The sequence below is a fragment of the Triticum aestivum genome, chromosome 2A (genome assembly GCF_018294505.1).
Source record: "Triticum aestivum cultivar Chinese Spring chromosome 2A, IWGSC CS RefSeq v2.1, whole genome shotgun sequence".
In the NCBI taxonomy this organism is placed as follows: Eukaryota; Viridiplantae; Streptophyta; class Magnoliopsida; order Poales; family Poaceae; genus Triticum; species Triticum aestivum.
Window position 1 is genome coordinate 124,747,764 of NC_057797.1, and position 25,723 is coordinate 124,773,486.

Sequence of the window (25,723 nt, forward strand, 5' to 3'; positions counted from 1 at the left end):
AGCTCAAGATGCCCGGTCCGCGCGGCGTCATCACGGTTAATGGCAAGGCCGAACTTTTCCTCGGCACCAAGGAGTATACCGCTGCTTTAACAGCAGAAGCTACAAGTAGCACCTTCCAACCGAAGCTCGAATCGATGGCCCGACTCCTAGACACCGCTAAAGGACTTCGAAATATTTCGCGGGAGGATAGCCCGGCTCGTCCAGAGCTCAATTAAACACTCCGGCGAAAGTCAGGACATGCCACATACCGTGGCTCAACCGCTCCGCGTCACACAAGCATTTCTTACATTTTGTTTGCAGGTTTAACTTTGCACAGACCAGGACTGGTGATATGGAAGCAACTCGAACGCGCAAGGGAATCCTTAGATATTCCCCACGATGACCATCCGACTATACTCCGGATCCGCAAACAGCTTCTTCCCCCGGTCTCAGTAGGTTCCACAGTCATATTTCTTTTTTACCACATTACCTGTACTCACACGCATCGACGTACTATTCAAATACAACATGTGGATTTATATAACGCTTATCTACTGTTATTTCTTATTGAAATTCTTTTATCAAGTGGCATCCGTACACCGCGATATGCTTTAAATATGCCAGGGGCTTCACGTTACCCATAATACGGCAATAAAGTCCGAAATCCTTCTTGGAAGTTCGGCACCCAGAACTTATAGCATTATATGCATCAGCTCCGAATCATGCCTTGGGTCAAATGTTGGGTTTGCCCGGCTCCCATGTTTTGCTGCCTTACGTTCTGCTATATCGGCTAAGGCGGCACAGGGAGAACTACTGTGATTGTGCCCCGGTTCTTTCGGACGAGCACCTCAGTAGAGAAAGCCGAAAACTGACTGTCATGATACGGCGAGAGCTGGTCAGCTATTCAAGAGGTTGTCAAATCTTTAAGGATTTCTCTCGCATAATGCCATAACCAATGCAGCATGCGATGGATCAGCTTTTCTTCCGATCATGTGCTTATATAGCCCCTCGTACGGTCTTCCGAACACCAGGGGCTGCGCCTACCTTCCTTTTATAAAGCTCCTATGTCTAAGTGAGAGTGATAAAGCCTTATAGTCCGATTGCCTGGTTCGTTGTGCTGAACACCTCCTTCGAAGGACCCAAAACTGGGATAAAGAGTGATCAGGTTTATCCCGAACACCCCCGTACTTCCTACGTGGGGGTAGAAGCCGACGACTGGCCAACTCTCAGGTTTAATATATAAAACGTCCGCATAGGAGGATAAACTTTTATATAACAGGCAATAAATAATAGAAATGACCTTGTTCAACATTACAAAGGACAACATGATTGTATTCATGGAAATATAATATCCTTGGTGCATTGCTCCGCCGCTAGGCAAGATCCTTTTATGACACTTTCATAATATAATTCGGGCTTGCGGTGCTCCTTCCCCTCTGGCGGTCCCTCAATCATCAGCTTTTCAGCATCCATCTTCCCCCAGTGCACCTTTGCACGGGCAAAGGCCATTCGCGCACCCTCTATACAGACCGACCGCTTGATGACGTCAAGTCGAGGGCAGGCACTCACAAGCCGCTTCACGAGCCCGAAGTAGCTGCCTGGAATCAGCTCAGCAGGCCATAGCCAGATAATCAAACCCTTCATGGCTAGTTTGGCCGCCCTATGCAGTTCGATCAGCTGTTTCAGTTGGTTGGCAAAAGGCACCGGACAATTCGGTGCCAGATACTACGACTAGAAGAGCTTATCCGCAGAGTTCCCTTCTTCGGCTCGGTAGAATTGGGCGGCATCCGATATGCTGCGGGGCAGTCCCGCAAATACCCCTGGAGAAATCCGAACTCAAAATTAGATACATGATTTTCTCCTCAAATACTTGCTTTACATGGAAAAAAGCCTTACCCGCTGTGATTGTCCTCGCCTCTTGGATCTCCTGCAGGACGCCTTGGGTTTCCCCCTGGGCATCGCGCGCGGCCTGATGAGCGCTGGTGAGTTCGGATTCTTTCTCCGTTAAACTCATCTCCAAGGTCTCACATTTCTTCACATACTCATGAAGCTCCTGCTCAACTTCAATAACACTGGCCTCGTGCTTCTCACGAAGAGCCTACTCTGCGGCTGCCTTTTCCTCGGCCTCGGCAATAGCCCTCCTCAGAGCCTCGACTTCAGTCATCGCCCCTGGCGCAAATAATGAAACATATGTTATCATACTGAGAATTTGTTCGCACTGATCGCGAACAAGGCTTGCGCATACCTTGTTTATCCTCCAACTTCCTTTTCAACTGGCCAAGTTCTTCTTCGGCCCACTCCAGACTTTTATTCAGTCCGGAGACTTCCGCAGCATGAGAGGCAGCAGCCGCTGCAGATGCCTGCTTATAAAAGAAGAGAGATAGATGTCATCAAGTGAGTCTTCCTGCAAAAATAATATTGATCCTCTGTCCGGTCCTTTCTTGACCGAACAGTGTATCAGGGGCTACTATCCATACTATGACACTCTTCAAAACCTCATAAAATATACCTCAAAGCCTCTTATAAGGCTGATACAGGCTTCATTCAGTCCACTCTCAGCAGACTAAATCTCCTTAATCACCATAGCCATCAGCGCAGGGTGTTCACCGATGATGGAGGCACTCTTCAGCGCCGCCAGCAAAACATCCGGCACCTCTGGCTGGACAGAGATTGCCGGTGGAACAGGCACGCCCCCTCCAGCCAAGGGAGGCCGCCTGCTTGATTCTGGAGCCATATTGGTCTCTGGAATTGCGTCCGGCTAGGAGCCGAATTCAAGATGGCTCCCGCCGTCGACTTCCATGGGAATCTTCTCCCCCATGTCTCCGGCCCCCGAAGTTCGGCCTCCAGGCGCCGCTTTCATGATCTCTTCCCCCTCATTGCCCGGGGTCCCTCTGGGACGAAGCCTCGGTGTTATGCAAATATTTGGGGGAAGGGGCCTTCGAGGGCGTCCCGCTCTCTACAACATCCGAGCTCAGCGAATACTCTGATGAGGATCGTTCGGTGCGGGACCTCGCGGGACTACAGAAAACATAGCTCAGGTTAAAACATTATGCCGTGATGAGTCTGGATGAATAAGCGTGTTCGGATCTTATACTCATGAATTCACCAGGGGCTGGGCCCTGGGATCCCACACCGGGCTGTTGTCGGCGGCGGCAGTGGACTCTTCCGGAAGAGGAGCTTTTCCCCTTTTAGGCGACTCGGCCTCCAAGTGTATGGAGGCCGCCCTCTTCTTTCTTCCCCCCATTGGGGATTCGTCTTCCTCCTCCTCGTCGTCGTCCTCTTCGGAGGCAGAACGGATGTTGGAGCCTCCGGATATTGTGTCCGAAGTGCCGCGGCGGCGAAGGCCGCCCCGGGTCTTTTTGGCATCCTTCTCGGTCTTCTTATTTGGCGCCTTGTACGGCGCCGGGACCAGCATCTTCATCAGAAGTGGGCCGGCCGGTTCTTCGGGCAATGGGGCCGTACAGTGGATCCACCCCGCCTTCTTTGTCCAGCCCTAGGGGAGTTGAGAAAAACGCATTGAGCATTTCCCTTGGGTTATGCAGGGAAAAGCGTAAAAACTTACCGAGCTTGCAGGGCGGGACAGTTGATACCCGCGGTCCTCGGCCGAGTCCGGCCATGATTTGCCGGACTTGAAAAGCACCTTCCAAATGTCTTCGTGCAAGGAGCCAAAGAGCTTTCGCAGGGTCTGGTGCTTGGCCGGATCGAATTCCCATAGATTGCAAGTCCGGTGCTGACAAGGCAGGATCCGGCGAACTAACATCACCTGGACTACATTGACAAGTTCGATTTTCTTGTCTTCCATATCTTTAAGACGCGTCTGGAGCATAGACTGTTCGTTGGATGAAGACCAGTTCAGGCCCTTCTTGGGCCAGGACGTAAGCCGCAGAGGGGCTTTGGATCGGAACTCTGGAGCAGCGGCCCATTCCGCGCCGCGCGGCTCAGTAATGTAAAACCACTGCTGTTGCCACTCTTTGACGGAATCATTAAAGGCACATGTTGTCCATGTGACGTTGGGCATCTTGCTCACCATGGCGCCTCCGCACTCGGCGTGCTCGCCGCTCACCACCTTGGGCTTCACATTAAAGGTCTTCAGCCATAAGCCAAAGTGTGGCGATATGCAGAGAAAAGCCTCGCACACGACGATGAATGTCGAGATGTTGAGGAAGGAATTGGGGGATAGATCATGAAAATCGATCCCGTAATAATACATGATGACACAGACGAACGGGTGAAGGGGAAACCTAGCCCGCAGACGAAGTGAGGGAGGAATACAACCCTCTCTTGGGGTTCTGGAGTGGGAACGATCTGTCCCGCCGTCGGGAGACGGTGGCCGATTTTTTGGCCAGATACCCGGCCTCCCGAAGCTTTTTGATATGCTTCTCCTGGACGGTAGAGGCCATCCACTTGCCTCCTGCTCCGGATTCGGACATTTTCGGAAGGCCTTTGTGGGCGGAGAAGACGAACGCTCGGGCGCTAGAGCTCGGGCGAGGGGGAATAGATCGGGAAGAAGAAGGCGTGGGTGAAAAGGAGGAGTCCTTGTCCCTTTATAAGGGCAGAAGAAACTATGTGCCTCCCCACTTGCCTGGTAAACTTGCTTATTCCCCAAGCGCCGTAATTGATGGCGCGGTTGGGTTACCCACACCCGTATTGATGAGAATCCCGTGATAAGGGGGCACGATCTCTGCTTCGACAAGACGTGCCACGAAAACCGCCTCGCAATATGTGTAGTAGCTGGTTGAGAAAAACGGTTCGAATAATGACCGGGCCATGGTGTGATGTCACGTTATGAAAAGTTGTCAGCAGATTAGATTTGTGGGAATATTATACTCTCTACAGTGGTATGTGGAATTTGTTTTGCACAGCCAGACACGATCCTTGTGTTCAAAATCTTCTATGGAGTATTCGAAGAAGGAACCCGCCTTGCAATGCTGAAGACAATCTGCGCGCCGGACTCATCGTCATTGAAGCCTGGTTCATGGACTACTGGGGGAGTCCTGGATTAGGGGGTCCTCGGACAACCGGACTATATACTTTGGCCAGACTGTTGGACTATGAAGATACAAGATTGAAGACTTCGTCCCGTGTCCGGGTGGGACTCTCCTTTGCGTGGAAGGCAAGCTTGGCAATTCGGATATGTACATCTCCTCCCTTGTAACCAACTCTGTGTAACCCTAGCCCCCTCTGGTGTCTATATAAACCAGAGGGTTTAGTCCATAGGACAACAACAATCATAATCATAGGCTAGCTTCGAGGGTTTAGCCTCTACGATCTCGTGGTAGATCAACTCTTGTAATACTCATATCATCAAGATCAATCAAGCAGGACGTAAGGTATTACCTCCATCGAGAGGGCTCGAACCTGGGTAAACATTGTGTCCCCCGTCTCCTGTTACCATCCGCCTTAGACGCACAGTTTGGGACCCCCTACCCGAGATCCGCCGGTTTTGACACCGACACTTTCCTTAACGGAAATTGGAATATAATATTCCCTTCCTTCATATCAATAATTGCACCAATCGTTCTAAGGAAAGGTCTACCAAGAATAATAGGACATGAAGGATTGCAATCTATATCAAGGACAATAAAATCTACGGGCACATAATTCCTATTTGCAACAATAAGAACATCATTAATTATTCCCATAGGTTTCTTAATGGTGGAATCCGCAAGCCCTATTCAAGAATTCATCCGATTAACCAGTTAACTTGCCGATTAATCCCTACTCATAGGGTCACCGAGTAGCCGATAAACCAAAAAATCGTCCGATTAATTGATTAAATGACCGATTAACTTGCCGATTAGCTGATTAATCCCCTACTCGCTAGCCAACCGAGCAGCTACCAGTTAACGATTTCCTCAACAATGTCCGCAAGATGCAAGTTTAAAGAGCAATCATCAAATTCATGGAAACCTAGCAAATCACACAAAGTTTTAGGGATCGTGGAAACACTAGCGCCCAAATCACATAAAGCAAAACATTAATGATCTTTAATTTTAATTTTTATAGTAGGTTACCACTCATCATAAAGTTTTCTAGGGATAGAAACTTCCAATTCAAGTTTTTCATCATAAGATTGCATCAAAGCATCAACGATATGTTCATTAAAAGCTTTATTTTGACTATAAGCATGCGGAGAATTTAGCACGGATTGCAACAAGGAAATTCAATCTATCAAAGAGCAATTATCATAATTAAATTCCTTGAAATCCAAGATAGTGGGTTTATTGCTACCCAAAGTTTTGACCTCTCCAATCCCATCATTATCAAGATTCATATTGCAAAACAAAGATTTAATAGGAGACACATCAATAATATTTAGATCTTCATAATTATTATCAAACTCTTCTAGTTTAGCGGCCATCTTATTAACTAGGGTGGCCTGCTTATCACATAATTGGGCAACTAATTTTTCAAGGTGAGCAAACTGAGATTTCAAACCATAAAATTATTTAGACATATCATCGAGCTCTTTATTCATGAAACCGATAAAACCTTTCTGTTCTTTGAACTCGTTTCTAAAGAAATTATTATGCTCAAACTACAAGGACATAAAACTTCTAACATTGTTTTCGATTTCTTCCAACCTTCTAAGTTGAGGATCAACACCTTTCGGTAAAGCCATCGTGACAAGCTAGCGATCCAGCACACAAGCAAACAAGAAACAAGCAAAAAGAGGCAAACTGGAAAAGAGAAGGGGAACGGAAAAAGAGGGCGAATAAAACGGCAAGGGTGAAGTGCGGGAGAGGAAAACGAGAGGCAAATGGCAAATAATGTAATGCAAGGGATAAGAGTTTGTGATGGGTACTTGGTATGTCTTGACTTGTGCGTAGACTCCCCGGCAACGGCGCTAGAAATCCTTCTTGCTACCTCTTGAGCACTGCGTTGCTTTTCCCTTGAAGAGGAAAGGGTGATGTAGCAAAGTAGCGTAAGTATTTCCCTCAGTTTTTGAGAACCAAGGTATCAATCCAGTAGGAGGCTACACGCAGGTCCCTCGTACCTACACAAACAAATAAGAACCTCGCAACCAACATGATAAAGGGGTTGTCAATCCCTTGACGGTCACTTACGAGAGTGAGATCTGATAGATATGATAATGATAAGATAAATATTTTTGGTATTTTTATGATATAGATTGAAACTAAAAATTGCAAAGTAAAATAGATTGGAAACTTATATGATGGAGAATAGACCCCGGGGCCATAGGTTTCACTAGTGGCTTCTCTCAAGAAAGCATAAGTATTACGGTGGGTGAACGAATTACTGTCGAGAAATTGATAGAATTGAGCATAGTTATGAGAATATCTAGGCATGATCATGAATATAGGCATCACGTCCGTGACAAGTAGACTGACTCCTACCTGCATCTACTACTATTACTCCACACATCGACCGCTATCCAGCATGCATCTAGTGTATTAAGTTCATAAGAACAGAGTAACACATTAGGTAAGATGACATGATGTAGAGGGATAAAGTCAAGCAATATGATATAAACCCCATCTTTTTATCCTCGATGGCAACAATACAATACGTGTCGTTTCCCTTTCTGTCACTGCGATCGAGCACCGCAAGATTGAACCCAAAGCTAAGCACTTCTCCCATTGCAAGAAAGATCAATCTAGTAGGCCAAACCAAAATGATAATTCGAAGAGACTTGCAAAGATAACCAATCATGCATAAAAGAATTCAGAGAAGATTCAAATATTGTTCATAGATAGACTTGATCATAAAACCCACAATTCATCGGATCTCGACAAACACACCGCAAAAAGGGTTACATCAAATAGATCTCCAAGAAGATCGAGGAGAACATTGTATTGAGATCCAAAGAGAGAGAAGAAGCCATCTAGCTACTAGCTATGGACCTGAAGGTCTGAAGTAAACTACTCACACATCACTGGAGAGGCCATGGGGTTGATATAGAGGCCCTCCGTGATTGATGCCCCTTCCGGCGGAGCTTCGGAAAAGGCCCCAAGATGGGATCTCTTGGGTACAGAAGGTTGCGGCAGTGGAAATAGGGTTTCGTGGTGCTCCTGGATGTTTTCAGGGTATATGAATATATATAGAAGGAAGAAGTAGGTCGGTGGAGCAACGAGGGGCCCATGAGGGTGGAGGCGCGCCCAGGGGGGTAGGCGCGCCCCCTGCCTCGTGGCCTCCTTGATTGTTTCTTGACGCCCACTCCAAGTCCCCTGGATCACGTTTGCTCCAAAAATAACTCTCCCGAAGGTTTCATTCCATTTGGATTCCGTTTGATATTCCTTTCCTGCGAAACACTGAAATAGGCAAAAAAACAGCAATTTGCACTGGGCCTTGGGTCAATAGGTTAGTCCCAAAAATAATATAAAAGTGTAAAATAAAGCCCATTAACATCCAAAACATAATATATAATAGCATGGAACAATCAAAAATTATAGATACGTTGGAGACGTATCAATGCATAGCAACGAGAGGGGAGAGTGTTGTCTATGTACCCTCGTAGACCGTAAGCGGAAGCGTTATGACAATGCGGTTGATGTAGTCGTACATCTTCACGATCGACCGATCATAGTACCGAAAGTACGACACCTCCGCGATCTGCACATGTTCGGCTCGGTGACGTCCCACGAACTCACGATCCAGCAGAGTGTTGTGGGAGAGCTTCATCAGCACGACGGCGTGATGATGGTGATGATGATGCTACCGGAACAGGGCTTTGCCTAAGCACCGCTACAATATGACCGAGGTGGATTATGGTGGAGGGGGGCACCGCACACGGCTGGAAACAATCAACTTGTGTGTACTAGGGTGCCCCTTGCCCCCGTATATAAAGGATCAAGGGGAAGGCCGGCCGGCCCTAGTGGCGCGCCAAGGGAGGAGGAATCCTCCTCCTAGTAGGAGTAGGATTCCTCCTTTTCCTAGTCCTACTAGGAGGAGAAGGGGAAGGAAGGAAGGGAGAGGAAGAGGAGAAGGAAAGGGGGGGGGCGCCCCCTCCCTAGTCCAATTAGGACTCCCTATAGGGAGGGGGCGCGGCTGCCCCTTGTGGGCTGCCTGCCCTCTTCCCTATGGCCCATGAAGGCCAAACTTTCCCCCGGTGGGGTTTCGGTAACCCTCTCGCACTCTGGTTTTCTTCGAAATCACCTGGAACACTTCTGGTGTCCGAATATAGCCGTCCAATATATCAATCTTTATGTCTCGACCATTTCGAGACTCTTCGTCATGTTCATGATCATATCCAGGACTCTGAACTACCTTCGGTACATCAAAACACATAAACTCATAATACCGATCGTCGCCAAATATTAAGCGTGCGGACCCTACGGGTTCGAGAACTATGTTGACATGACTGATATGTCTCCAACGTATCTATAATTTTTTATTGTTCCATGCTATTATATTATCTGTTTTGGATGTTTAATGGGCTTTAATATACCCTTTTATATTATTTTTGGGACTAACCTACTAACCAAAGGCCAGTGCAAATTGTTGTTTTTTTGCCTATTTCAGTGTTTCGCAGAAAAGGAATATCAAACGGAATGAAACCTTCGGGGGAGTTATTTTTGGAACAAACGTGATCCAGGAGACTTGGAGTGGACGTCAAGAAAGAAGAGAGGAGGCCACAAGGCAGGAGGGCGAGCCCTGGGGGTAGGCGCCCCCACCCTCGTGGGCCCCTCGCAGCTCCACCGATGTACTTCTTCCTCCTATATATATATATATACCCATATACCCCGAAAACATCCAGGAGCACCACGAAACCCTATTTCCACCGCCGCAATCTTCTGTACCCGTGAGATCCCATCTTGGGGCCTTTTCCGGCGCTCCGCCAGAGGGGGAATCGATCACAGAGGGCTTCTACATCAACACCATAGCCTCTCCGATGATGTGTGAGTAGTTTACCACAGACCTTCTGGTCCATAGTTATTGTCTAGATGACTTATTCTCTCTCTTTGGATCTCAATACAAAGTTCTCCTCGATTCTCTTGGAGATCTATTCGATGTAATTCTTTTTGTGGTGTGTTTGTTGAGATCCGATGAATTGTGGGTTTATGATCAAGATTATCTATGAACAATATTTGATTCTTCTCTAAAATCTTTTATGCATGATTTAAATATCTTTGCAAGTCTCTTTGAATTATCAGTTTGTTTGGCCTACTAGATTGATCTTTCTTGCAATGGGAGAAGTTCTTAGCTTTGGGTTCAATCTTGTGGTGTCCTTTCCCGGTGACAGTAGGGGCATCAAGGCACGTATTGTATTGTTGCCATCGAGGATAAAAAGATGGGGTTTATATCATATTGCTTGAGTTTATCCCTCTACATCATGTCATATTGCCTAATGTGTTACTCTGTTCTTATGAACATAATACTCTAGATGCATGCTGGATAGCGGCCGATGTGTGGAGTAATAGTAGTAGATGCAGAATCGTTTCGGTCTACTTGTCGCGGACGTGATGCCTATATACATGATCATGCCTAGATATTCTCATAATTATTCACTTTTCTATCATTTGCTCGACAGTAATTTGTTCACCCACCATAGAATTTGCTATCTTGAGAGAAGCCACTAGTGAAACCTATGGCCCCCGGGTCTCTCTTCCATCATATTATTTTCATATCCACTTGCTATTTCTATTACCGTTTATTTTGCAATCTTTATTTTCCAATCTATATCATAAAAATACCAAAAATATTTATCTTATTATCTCTATCAGATCTCACTTCGTAAGTGACTGTGAAGGGATTGATAACCCCTTTATCGCGTTGGTTGCGAGGTTCTTGTTTGTTTATGCATGTACTAGGCGACTTGCATGTTACCTCCTACTAGATTGAGACCTTGGTTCTCAAAAACTGAGGGAAATACTTGCGCTACTATGCTGCATCACCCTTTCCTCTTCAAGGGAAAACCAACGCATGCTCAAGAGGTAGCAATGACCGAGACATGTCTCCGGTCAACAACCAATAGCGGAATCTGGATGTTCATATTGGCTCCCACATATTCTACGAAGATCTTTATCGGTCAAACCGCATAACGATATACGTTGTTCCCTTTGTCATCGGTATGTTACTTGCCCAAGATTCGATTGTCGGTATCTCAATACCTAGTTCAATCTTGTTACCGGAAAGTCCCTTTACTCGTTCCGTAATGCATCATCCCGCAACTAACTCATTAGTCACATTACTTGCAAGGCTTATAGTGATGTGCATTACCAAGAGGGCCCAGAGATACCTCTCCGATACTCGGAGTGACAAATCCTAATCTCGATCTATGCCAACTCAACAAACACCATCGGAGACACCTGTAGAGCATCTTTACAGTCACCCAGTTACGTTGTGATGTTTGATAGCACACAAAGTGTTCCTCCGGTATTCGGGAGTTGCATGATCTCATAGTCATAGGAACATGTATAAGTTATGGAGAAAGCAATATCAACAAACTAAACGATCATCATGCTAAGCTAACGGATGGGTCAAGTCAATCACATCATTCTCTAATGATGTGATCCCATTAATTAAGTGACAACTCATGTCTATGGTTAGGAAACATAACCATCATTGATTCAACAAGCTAGTCAAGTAGAGGCATACTGGTGGCACTTTGTTTGTCTATGTATTCACACATGTACTAAGTTTCCGTTCAATACAATTCTAGCATGAATAATAAACATTTATCATGATGTAAGGAAATATAAATAACAACTTTATTATTGCCTCTAGGGCATATTTCCTTCAGTCTCCCACTTGCACTAGAGTCCATAATCCAGATTACATTGTAATGATTCTAACACCCATGGAGTCTTGGTGCTGATCATGTTTTGCTCGTGAGAGAGGCTTAGTCAACGGGTGTGCAACATTCAGATCCGTATGTATCTTGCAAATCTCTATGTCTCCCTCCTTGACTTGATCGCGGATGGAATTGAACTGTCTCTTGATGTGCTTGGTTCTCTTGTGAAATCTTGATTCCTTTGCCAAGGCAATTGCAACAGTATTGTCACAAAAGATTTTCATTGGACCCGATGCACTAGGTATGACACCTAGATCGGATATGAACTCCTTCATCCAGACTCCTTCATCTGCTGCTTGGGAAGCAGCTATCTACTCCGCTTCACACGTAGATCCCACGACGACGCTCTGCTTGGAACTGCACCAACTGACAGCTCCACCATTTAATAAAAATACGTATCTGGTTTGTGACTTAGAGTCATCCGGATCAGTGTCAAAGCTTGCATCGACGTAACCGTTTACGACGAGCTCTTTGTCACCTCCATAAACTAGAAACATATCCTTAGTCCTTTTCAGGTATTTCAGGATGTTCTTGACCGATGTCCAGTGATCCACTCCTGGATTACTTTGGTACCTCCTTGCTAAACTAATAGAAAGGCACACATCAAGTCTGGTACACAGCATTGCATACATGATAGAACCTATGGCTGAAGCATAGGGAATGACTTTCATTTTCTCTCTATCTTCTGCAATGGTCGGGCATTGAGTCTGACTCAACTTCACACCTTGTAACACAGGCAAAACCCCTTTCTTTGCCTGATCCATTTTGAACTTCTTCAAAACTTTATCAAGGTATGTGCTTTGTGAAAGTCCAATTAAGCGTCTTGATCTATCTCTATAGATCTTGATGCCCAATATATAAGCAGCTTCACCGAGGTCTTTCATTGAAAAATTCTTATTCAAGTATCCTTTTATGCTATTCAGAAATTCCGTATCATTTCCGATCAATAATATGTCATCTACATATAATATCAGAAATGCTACGGAGCTCCCACTCACTTTCTTGTAAATACAGGCTTCTCCAAAATTCTGTATAAAACCATATGCTTTGATCACACTATCAAAGCGTATATTCCAACTCCAAGAGGCTTGCACCATTCCATAAATGGATCGCTGGAGCTTGCACACTTTGTTAGCACCTTTTGGATCGACAAAACCTTCTGGTTGCATCATATACAACTCTTCTTTAAGATATCCATTAAGGAATGCAGTTTTGACATCCATTTGCCAAATTTCATAATTATAAAATGCGGCAATTGCTAACATGATTCGAACGGACTTAAGCATCGCTACGGGTGAGAAGGTATCATCGTAGTCAACTCCTTGAACTTGTCGAAAACCTTTTGCAACAATTCGAGCTTTGTGGCCAGTAACATTGCCGTTAGTGTCAGTCTTCTTCTTGAAGATCCATTTATTCTCTATGGCGTGCCGATCATCGGGCAAGTCAACCAAAGTCCACACTTTGTTCTCATGCATGGATCCCATCTCAGATTTCATGGCCTCAAGCCATTTTGCGGAATCTGGGCTCATCATCGCTTCCTCATAGTTCGTAGGTTCGTCATGGTCAAGTAACATGACCTCCAGAACAGGATACCATACCACTCTAGTGCGGATCTTACTCTAGTTGACCTATGAGGTTCGGTAGTAACTTGATCAGAAGTTTCATGATCATCATCATTAGCTTCCTCACTTACTAGTGTAGGTATCACTGGAACTGATTTCAATGATGAACTACTTTCCAATAAGGGAGGAGGTACAATTACCTCATCAAGTTCTACTTTCCTCCCACTCACTTCCTTCGAGAGAAACTCCTTCTCTAGAAAGGATCCATTCTTAGCAACGAATATCTTGCCTTCGGATCTGTGATAGAAGGTGTACCCAATAGTCTCCTTTGGGTATCCTATGAAGACACATTTCTCCGATCTGGGTTCGAGCTTATCAGGTTGAAGCTTTTTCACATAAGCATCGCAGCTCGAAACTTTAAGAAATGACAACTTGGGTTTCTTGCCAAACCACGGTTCATAAGGTGTCGTCTCAACGGATTTAGATGGTGCCCTATTTAACGTGAATGCAGCTGTCTCTAAAGCATAACCCCAAAACGGTAGCGGTAAATCAGTGAGAGACATCATAGATCGCACCATATCTAGTAAAGTACGATTACGACATTCGGACACACCATTACGCTATGGTGTTTCGGGTGGCGTGAGTTGTGAAACTATTCCACATTGTTTCAAATGAAGACCAAACTCATAACTCAAATATTCTCCTCCACGATCAGATCATAGAAACTTTATTTTCTTGTTACGATGATTTTCCACTTCACTCTGAAATTCTTTGAACTTTTCAAATGTTTCAGACTTATGTTCCATTAAGTAGATATTCCCATATTTGCTCAAATCATCTGTGAAGGTGGGAAAATAACGATATATGCCATGAGCCTAAATGTTCATTGGACCACATACATCAGTATGTATGATTTCCAATAACTCTGTTGCCCGCTCCATTGTTCTAGAGAACTGAGTTTTAGTCATCTTGCCCATGAGGCATGGTTCGCAAGTACCAAGTGATTCATAATCAAGTGATTCCAGAAGTCCATCAGAATGGAGCTTCTTCATGTTCTTTACACCAATATGACCCAAACGGCAGTGCCACAAATAAGTTGCACTATCATTATCAACTCTGCATCTTTTGGCTTCAATACTATGAACATGTGTATCACTACTATCAAGATTTAGTAAAAATAGACCACTCTTCAAGGTGCATGACCATAGAGGATATTACTCATATAAATAGAACAACCATTATTCTCTGATTTAAATGAATAAACGTCTCGCATCAAACAAGATCCAGATATAATGTTCATGCTCAACGCTGGCACCAAATAACAATTATTTAGGTCTAAAACTAATCCTGAAGGTAGATGTAGAGGTAGCGTGCCGACGGCGATCACATCGACTTTGGAACCATTTCCCACGCGCATCGTCACCTCGTCCTTAGCCAAACTTCGCTTAATCCGTAGCCCTTGATTCGAGTTGCGAATGTTAGCAACTGAACCAGTATCAAATACCTAGGCACTACTACGAGCATTAGTAAGGTACACATCAATAACATGTATATCAAATATACCTTTCACTTTGCCATCCTTATTCTCCGCCAAATACTTGGGGCAGTTCCGCTTCCAGTGACCAGTCCCTTTGTAGTAGAAGCACTCAGTCTCAGGCTTAGGTTCAGACTTGGGTTTCTTCACTTGAGCAGCAACTGGCTTTCTATTCTTCTTGAAGTTACCCTTCTTCCCTTTACCCTTTTTCTTGAAACTGGTGGTCTTGTTAACCATCAACACTTGATGCTCCTTCTTGATTTCTACCTCCACAGCCTTTAGCATTGCGAAGAGCTCGGGAATCATCTTATCCATCCCTTGCATATTGTAGTTCATCATGAAGCTCTTGTAGCTTGGTGGCAGTGATTGACGAACTCTGTCAATGACACTATCATCAGGACGATTAACTCCCAGTTGAGTCAAGTGGTTGTGGTACCTAGACATTCTGAGTATATGTTCATTGACATAACTATTCTCCTCCATCTTGCAGCTGTAGAACTTATTGGAGACTTCATATCTCTCAATCCAGGCATTTGTTTGAAATATTAACTTCAACTCCTGGAACATCTCTATGCTCCATGACGTTCAAAACGTTGTTGAAGTCCCGGTTCTAAGCCATAAAGCATGGCACACTGAACTATCGAGTAGTCATCAGCTTTGCTCTGCCAGGTGTTCACAACATCTGGCGTTGCTCCTGCAGCGGGTTTGTCACCTAGCGGTGCTTCTAGGACGTATTCTTCTTTGCAGCAATGAGGATAATCGTCAAGTTACGGGCCCAGTCCGTGTAGTTGCTACCATCATCTTTCAACTTAGCTTTCTCTAGGATCGCATTAAAATTCAACGGAACAACAACACGGGCCATCTATCTACAACAACATAGACATGCAAAATACTATCAGGTACTAAGTTCATGATAAATTAAAGTTCAATTAATCAAATTACTTAAGAACTCCCACTTAGATAGACATCTCCCTAATCATCTAAGTGATCACGTGATCCATATCAACTAAACCATGTCCGATCATCACGTGAGATGGAGTAGTTTTCAATGGTGAACATCACTATGTTGATCATATCTACTATATGATTCATGCTCGACCTTTCGATCTCAGTGTTCCAAGGCCATATCTGCATATGCTAGGCTCGTCAAGTTTAACCCAAGTATTCTGCGTGTGCAAAACTGGCTTGCACCAGTTGTATGTGAACGTAGAGCTTATCACACCCGATCATCACATGGTGTATCGGCACGACGGACTGTAGCAATGGTGCATACTCAGGGAGAACACTTATACCTTGAAATTTAGTGAGAGATCATCTTATAATGCTACCGCCAAACTAAGCAAAATAAGATGCATAAAGGATAAAAATCACATGCAATCAATATAAGTGATATGATATGGCCATCGTCATCTTGTGCCTTTGATCTCCATCTCCAAAGCACCGTCATGATCACCATTGTCACCGGCTTGACACCTTGATCTCCATCGAAGCATCATTGTCGTCTCGCCAACTATTGCTTCTATGACTATCTCTACCGCTTAGTGATAAAGTAAAACAATTACATGGCGATTGCATTTCATACAATAAAGCTACAACTATATGGCTCCTACCAGTTGCCGATAACCGTGTTACAAAACATGATCATCTCATACAATAAAATTTAGCATGATGTCTTGACCATATCACATCACAACATGCCCTGCAAAAACAAGTTAGATGTTCTCTACTTTATTGTTGCAAGTTTTACGTGGCTGCTACGGGCTGAGCAAGAACCGTTCTTACCTACGCATCACAAACCACAACGCGGTACAGTGATTGATTTTTGATCTTCAGAAAGAACCCTGTTCATTGAATCCGATTCAACTAAAGTTGGAGAAACTGACACCCACCAGCCACCTGTGTGCGAAGCACGTCGGTAGAACCAGTCTCACGTAAGCGTATGCGTAATGTCGGTCTGGGCCACTTCATCCAACAATACCGCTGAATCAAGAATCAACTAGTGACGGTAAGCAATATGTATATACCCACGCCCACAACTCCTTTGTGTTCTACTCATGCATATAACATCTACGCATAGACCTGGCTCAGATGCCACTGTTGGGGAATGCAGTAATTTCAAAAAAATTCCTACGCACACGCAAGATCATGGTGATGCATATAAACGAGAGGGGAGAGTGTTGTCTATGTACCCTCGTAAACCGTAAGTGGAAGCGATATGATAACATGGTTGATGTAGTCACATGTCTTCACGATCGACCGATCCTAGTACTGAAAGTACGGCACCTCCGCGATCTGCACACGTTCAGCTCGGTGACGTCCCACGAACTCACGATCCAGCAGAGTGTCGAGGGAGAGCTTCGTCAGCACGATGGCGTGATGATGGTGATGATGATGCTACCAGAACAGGGCTTCGCCTAAGCACCGCTACGATATGACCGAGGTGGATTATGGTGGAGGGGGGCACTGCACATGGCTGGAAACAATCAACTTGTGTGTCCCAGGGTGCCCCCTGCCCCCGTATATAAAGGAGCAAGGGGAGGCCGGCCGACTCTAGCGGCGCGCCAAGGGAGGAGGAATCCTCCTCCTAGTAGGAGTAGGATTCCTCCTTTCCTAGTCCTACTAGGAGGAGAAGGGGAAGGAAGGAAGGGAGAGGAAGAGGAGAAGGAAGGGGGGGGGGGGGGGCGCCCCCCTCCCCAGTCCAATTCGGACTTCGTATAGGGAGGGGGCGCGGCTACCCCTTGTGGGCTGCCTCCCCTCTTCCCTATGGCCCAAGAAGGCCCAACTTCCCCCCCCCCCCGGGGGGGGGAACACTTCCGGTGTCCGAATATAGCTGTCCAATATATCAATCTTTATATCTCGACCATTTCGAGACTCCCCATCATGTCTGTGATCATATCCGGGACTCCAAACTACCTTTGGTACATCAAAACACATAAACTCATAATACCGATCGTCACCGAACGTTAAGCGTGCGGACCCTACGGGTTCGAGAACTATGTAGACATGACCGAGACATGTCTCCGGTCAATAACCAATAGCGGAACCTGGATGTTCATATTGGCTCCCACATATTCTACAAAGATCTTTATCGGTCAAACTGCATAACGATATACGTTGTTCCCTTTGTCATCGGTATGTTACTTGCCCGAGATTCGATCATCGGTATCTCAATACCTAATTCAATCTCGTTACCGGCAAGTCTCTTTACTCGTTCCGTAATGCATCATCCCGCAACTAACTCATTAGTCACATTGCTTTCAAGGCTTATAGTGATGTGCATTACCGAGAGGGCTCAGAGATACCTCTCCGATACTCGGAGTGACAAATCCTAATCTTGATATATGCCAACTCAACAAACACCATCGGAGACACCTGTAGAGCATATTTATAGTCACCTAGTTACGTTGTGATGTTTGATAGCACACTAAGTGTTCCTCCGGTATTCGGAGTTGCATGATCTCATAGTCATGGGAACATGTATAAGTTATGGAGAAAGCAATAGCAACGAACTAAACGATCATCGTGCTAAGCTAATGGATGGGTCAAGTCAATCACATCATTCTCTAATGATGTGATCCCGTTAATCAAGTGACAACTCATGTCTATGGTTAGGAGACATAACCATCATTGATTCAACGAGCTAGTCAAGTAGAGGAATACTAGTGACACTCTGTTTGTCTATGTATTCACACATGTACTAAGTTTCTGGTTAATGCAATTCTAGCATGAATAATAAACATTTATCATGATATAAGGAAATATAAATAACAACTTTATTATTGCCTCTAGGGCATATTTCCTTCATATGTGTATCACTATGATCGAGATTCAATAAACCATTCACTTTGGGTGTATGACCTCAGAAGGTTTTATTCATGTAAACAGAATAACAATTATTCTTTGACTTAAATGAATAACCGTATTGCAATAAACATGATCCAATCATATTATGCTCAACGCAAACACCAAATAACATTTATTTTAGGTTCAACACTAATCCCAAAGGTAAATGGAGTGTGTGATGGTGATCTTTTCAACCTTGGAATCACTTCCAACTCACATTATCACCTGGCCCTTAACTAGTCTCTGTTTATTTTGCAACTCCCGTTTCGAGTTACTACTCTTAGCAACTGAACCAGTATCAAATACTGAGGGGTTGCTATAAACACTAGTAAAGTACACATCAATGACATGTATATCAAATATACTTTTGTTCACTTTGCCATCCTTCTTATCCGCCAAGTATCTAGGGCAGTTCCACTTCCAGTGACCATTTCCTTTGCAGTAGAAGCACTTAGTTCCAGGCTTGGGTCTAGCTTTGGGCTTCTTCATGGGAGTAGCAACTTGCTTGCTATTCTTCTTCGAAGTTCCTCTTTCTTTCCCTTTGCCCTTTTCTTGAAACTAGTGGTCTTGTTAACCATCAACACTTGATGCTATTTCTTGATTTATACCTTCGCCGATTTCAGCATCGCGAAGAGCTTGGGAATTACTTTCGTCATCCCTTGCATATTATAGTTCATCACTAAGTTCTAGTAACTTGGTGATAGTAACTAGAGAACTTTGTCAATTACTATCTTATCTAGAAGATTAATTCCCACTTGATTCAAGCAATTGTAGTACCCAGACAATCTGAGCACATGCTCACTGGTTGAGATATTCTCCTCCATCTTGTAGGCAAAGTACTATCAGAGGTCTCCTACCTCTCGACACGGGTATGAGTATGAAATACCAATTTCAACTCTTAGAACATCTTATATGCTCGGTGGCGTTCAAAAACATTTTTGAAGTCCCGATTCTAAGCCATAAAACATGGTGCACTAAACTATTAAGTAGTCATCACACCGAGCTTTGTCAAACGTTCATAAGATCTGCATTTGCTCCTGCAATAGTTATGTCACCTAGCGGTGCATCAAGGACATAATTCTTCTGTGCAGCAACGATGATAATTCTCAGATCACGGATCCAATCCGCATCATTGCTACTATCATCTTTCAACATAGTTTTCTATAGGAACATGTCATAAATAAAACGGGGAAGCTATACGCGAGCAATTGATCTACAACATAGATCTGCAAATACTATCAGGACTAAGTTCATGATAAATTTAAATTCAATTAATCATATTACTTAAGAACTCCCACTTAGATAGACATCCCTCTAATCATCTAAGTGATCATGTGATCCATATCAACTAAACCATGTCCGATCATCACGTGAGATGGAGTAGTTTTCAATGGTGAACATCACTATGTTGATCATATCTACTATATGATTCATGCTCGACCTTTCGGTCTCAGTGTTCCGAGGCCATATCTGCACATGCTAGGCTCGTCAAGTTTAACCCGAGTATTCTTCATGTGCAAAACTGGCTTGCACCCATTGTATGTGAACGTAGAACTTATCACACCCGATCATCACGTGGTGTCTCAGCATGAAGAACTATCACAATGATGCATACTCAGGGAGAACACTTGTACCTTGAAATTTAGTGAGAGATCATCTTATAATGCTACCGTCGAACTAAGAAAAATAAGATGCATAAAGGATAAACATCACATGCAATCAAATATAAGTGACATGATATGGCCATCATCATCTTGTGCCTTTGATCTCCATCTCCAAAGCACCCTCATGATCACCATCCTCACCGGCTTGACACCACGATCTCCATCATCTTAATCTTTATCAACGTGTCGTCACATGGTCGTCTCGCCATCTATTGCTTTTGCAACTATTGCTATCGCATAGCGATAAAGTAAAGCAATTATATGGCGCTTGCATCTTATGCAATAAAGAGACAACCATAAGGCTCCTGCCAGTTGCCAATAACTTTAACAAAACATGATCATCTCATACAATAATTTATATCTCATCATGTCTTGACCATATCACATCACAACATGCCCTGCAAAAACAAGTTAGACATCCTCTACTTTGTTGTTGCAAGTTTTTACGTGGCTGCTACGGGCTTCTAGCAAGAACCGTTCTTACCTACGCATAAAAAATCACAACGCAGTATAGTGATTGCTTTTTGATCTTCAGAAAGAACCATGTTCATTGAATCTGATTCAACTAAAGTTGGAGAAACCGACACCCACTAGCCACCTGTGTGCGAAGCACGTCGGTAGAACTAGTCTCGCGTAAGCGTACGTGTAATGTTGGTCTGAGCCGCTTCATCCAACAATACCGCTGAATCAAGAATCAACTAGTGATGGCAAGCAATATGTATATACCCACGCCCACATTTCCTTTGTGTTCTACTCGTGCATATAACATCTACGCATAGACCTGGCTCGGATGCCACTATTGGGGAATGCAGTAATTTCAAAAAAAAAAATCCTACGCACACGCAAGATCTATCTAGGTGATGCATAGCAACGAGAGGGGAGAGTGTTGTCCATGTACCCTCATAGACCGTAAGCGGAAGCGTTATGACAACGTGTTTGATGTAGTCAGACGTCTTCACAATCCGACCGATCCTAACACCGAAGGTACGGCACCTCCGCGATCTACACACGTTCATCTCGGTGACGTCCCGCGAACTCTAGATCCAGCTGAGTGTCGAGAGAGAGTTTCGTCAGCACGACAGCGTGATGACGATAATGATGAAGCTACTGGCACAGGGCTTCGCCTAAGCACTGCAACGATATGATCGAGGTGGATTATGGTGGAGGGGGGCACCGCACACGGCTAAACAATGTCAACTTGTGTGTCTTTGGGGTGCCCCCTGGCCACGTATATAAAGGAGTGGAGGGAAGAGGTGGCCGGCCCTAAGAAGACGCGCCAGGTGTGGGGAATCCTACTAGGACTCCCCAGTCCAAGTAGGATTCCCCTCCTCTTTCCTATTTGGAGTAGGAGAGAAGGAAACAGAGGGAGAGGGAGAAGGAAAGGGGGGTCGCGCCCCCACCCCTTGTCCAATTCAGTTTGGGCAGGGGGGAGGCGCGCGCCACCTCTTGGCCCTTCTCCCCTCTCTCCACTAAAGCCCAATAAGGCCCATTACTTCTCCCGGTGAATTCCCGTAAGTCCCGGTACTCCGAAAAATACCCGAATCACTCGGAACCTTTACGATGTCCGAATATAGCCTTCCAATATATCGATCTTTATGTCTCGGCCATTTCGAGACTCCTCGTCATGTCCGTGATCTCATCCGGGACCCCGAACAACCTTCGGTACATCAAATCACATGACCCATAATACCAATCGTCATCGAATGTTAAGCGTGCGGACCCTACGGGTTCGAGAACTATGTAGACATGATCGAGACTCATCTTCGGTAAATAACCAATAGCGGAACCTGGATGCTCATATTGGTTCCTACATATTCTACGAAGATCTTTATCGGTCAAACCGCATAACAACATACGTTGTTCCCTTTGTCATCTGTATGTTACTTTCCCAAGATTCAATCGTCTGTATCATCATACCTAGTTCAATCTCGTTACCGGCAAGTCTCTTTACTCGTTCCGTAATACTTCATCCCGCAACTAACTCATTAGTCACATTACCTGCAAGGCTTATAGTGATGAGCATTACTGAGAGGGCCTAGAAATAGCTCTCTGATACACGGAGTGACAAATCCTAATCTCGATCTATGCCAACCCAACAAACACCATCAGAGACACCTGTAGAGCATCTTTATAATCACCCAGTTACGTTGTGACGTTTGATAGCACACTAAGTGTTCCTCCGGTATTCAGGATTTGCATAATCTCATAGTCATAGGAACATGTATAGGTCATGAAGAAAGCAATAGCAATAAACTAAATGATCATTATGCTAAGATAATGGATGGTCTTGTCCATCACATCATTCTCTAATGATGTGACCCTGTTCATCAAATGACAACACATGTCCATGGCTAGGAAACTTAATCATCTTTGATTAACGAGCTAGTCAAGTAGAGGCATACTAGGGACACTCTGTTTGTCTATGTATTCACACATATGCTAAGTTTCCGGTTAATACAAATCTAGCATGAATAATAAACATTTACCATGATGTAAGGAAGTATAAATAACCACTTTATTATTGCCTCTAGGGCATATTTCCTTCAAATGTCTTGTTGAGCTCCACCATTGCTACACCTCATTTTGCTCAATACTCTCAATCCCTCCACCCAAACTTGTTGAAACTTTGGGGATTAGAAGAGCATGACACGATCTACACTTTGCCAAACCAAATTGCGTTCCCTGCAACATTTCTACACCATTGACTTGTTACTGTTGGAGCTTGGGCTCCTAGGTGGTTAGGGGTTCCTCCGAAAGCTTCCTTGTTTGTGGTGTGCTCCGGAGAAGTTTGTAAAGGTGTGGTTGTCGCCTTCAAGACCAACCCTGAGTGATTCGAGGCTCATCCACTAGGGGTGACTCGAAAGAGATTATGGTGAGCCTTCGATGGCGTTCCGCAAGCTTTGGCTCTGGCAGCGCTCTTAAAGGAGAGTAGCTCTTCCCCAAGGAAGAGTGAACTTCGGGATAAAATCCGCGTCCTCGTCTCACTTGTGGTTAATCCTTTCCCGCACTTTACTTTTCTTTGTATACTTGTTGGTTTGCTAATTATATTATTGTTAGCATATTTAGCTTTAAGCTTGCTTGTCATATAGGTTGTATTCACCTAGTTGCATATCTACAGAACCCTATTTATCCGCTAAACCTTAAAATTGATAAGAAATATTAAAATTTGCAGTCTCCTATTCAACCCCCCTCTAGCCGACCTATGGATCCTTTCAACTGCTATTAGGGCCTAGTGCTCTCATATAAGGTTTTACAACCTTAGAGGATATGGACGACCTAGGGAATGTGGGAGGTGTCGCACCCCTTGTGGAAGATGGCGAAAACCTACCCCCCTCCGCCGTTGTGCCCGATGCACTTGTTGCCCCGGTCGTTGCTCCCACCGCCCCCGTTAACCCATGTGCCCCCTTAACCGCGGGCGGCATCCTTTCAATGTTTGCGGACCTCAAAACCGCTATGTTGAAAGAAGTTTGTTCCTTGGTCAAGGAGGAAATTGATGCTCGCCTGAAATCCTCGACATTTGCATCAAACTCTTTAATCCAAATGCCATTCCTGATGTGGATGATTCGAGAGAACCCCTTGCATCTCCTACTCGCACCCAAGTTCCCAACTACAATGTCGTGGTACCTTTTACTCACCCCAACCCTTGCAACACCCTCGCATCAATCCTGTTGGGCCTCCGCCCCCTTTGAAAGCTAATGTCTTTGCTAAGTGGAAGCTAGATATGGAGTCTCATATTCGCAGTGCCTCTACTCAACTATGGTCGACTGTGGTCAATGGATTCAGGGACCCAATGAATCTCACTCCAAGGGAAGCGGTTGATAACCAACTCAATGCAACCGCCCATAACATGTTGTGCACCACGGTGACCGACGACTATAGTGACTCCATTGCTCTTCTCAAGACCGCCAAGGAAATTTGGGATTTCCTTGAGGAGGCTCTGGAAGGAGATGAAGCATTTCGAAGATCTCGGTTGGCTTTCCTCAAGCAAGAAGTGAATATATCTGTAAGAAATGAGGGTGAGTCAGCGGAAGAGGTGTACCGAAGGTTGAAGTCTCTTATGCTCAACTTAAGAACCTTTGGGCAGACTTGGGCAAATGATGATTTCATAAGGACAAGTTCATAGATGTTATGGTTCTCATGGAACATACCATGGTTATGATGATACATCAAAACCGTACCTCTCGCGAAATGAACAAAACAGAAAACATGTTTTTTTTCGTTTCCCGAAAGGCACAACCATGCATCTCGCGAAAGCACAATCGTGCCTCTCGCGAAAGCAAAACCGTGCCTCTCGCGGAAGAATTTTTTTGTTTTTTTTCATTTTCAAGAGGCACGGCCTCTCGCGAGAGCAAAACCGTGCCTCTCCTGGAAGGAAAAAAAACACATTTTTTCCGTTTACGAGAGGCACAGCCGTGTTTCTCGCGGAAGAACAAAACAGAAAACGTGTTTTTTTCGTTTCCGAGAGGCACGGTCGTGCCTCTCGCGGAAGCAAAACCGTACCTTTCGCGGAAGCAAAAATAAAACACGTTTTTTCGTGATTTTTTTAAATTTTTATTGGTCCAAAAGCTAAGGAAGACAGGTGAAAAACCGAAAAGTCGAAAACCCCCTGGAAAAACCACTTTAAAAGCCGAAAACTCATGCGATAAAGTAAAAATAAAATAAATTTTGAAGGGAGCGCCCAGAGCACGACACGCGGCGGCGGCTGAGAGCGCGTGCTCTCAGCCCACCCACAAGTGATCATGGCGAGGCTTCCGAAGGAGCACCCGTCACTAGTTGCTCCCAGGTATCGCTGCCTCGCCTTCAAACGACGCATTAGTAGACCGGCCCAATAGCATGTTTATTATTCCTTTGTTTTGTTAGTTTGTTTTTCTTCATTTTTTGTTTTGTTTGTATTATATATATTGTAAATATATATATTCTTAAACATTATCTTACTTAAAAAAATTATCTAGGAAATTTATAAAAATACACTTACTATTCACACAAAAAATCATGAAAGATGCTCGTGAAAAAATGTCCATGAAATTTCTGTAAAATGTTTATATGATGTCAAAACATGTTTTCATAATTCAAAATAAATGTTTCCTGCCATTCCAAAACGTGTCAGTGACATTGATAAAAATTATGGTGCATTTTAAAAATATGTTTGTGCATTTTTAAAACAGAAATATGCAATTTCAAAAATGTTTGCGAAAAATTACGAAAATATTTTGTACCATTCAAAAAATTATTGACATTTATTTAACTGTTATGCATTTCGTAAATAGGTTTGTCATATTTTTGAAAATATTTAAACAATGTATTATAAATCATGGAGATACAAAATGTTTAATACCACTGAAAATTATATTTACTCGTATATTTAAAAAGATATAACAAGTATCCT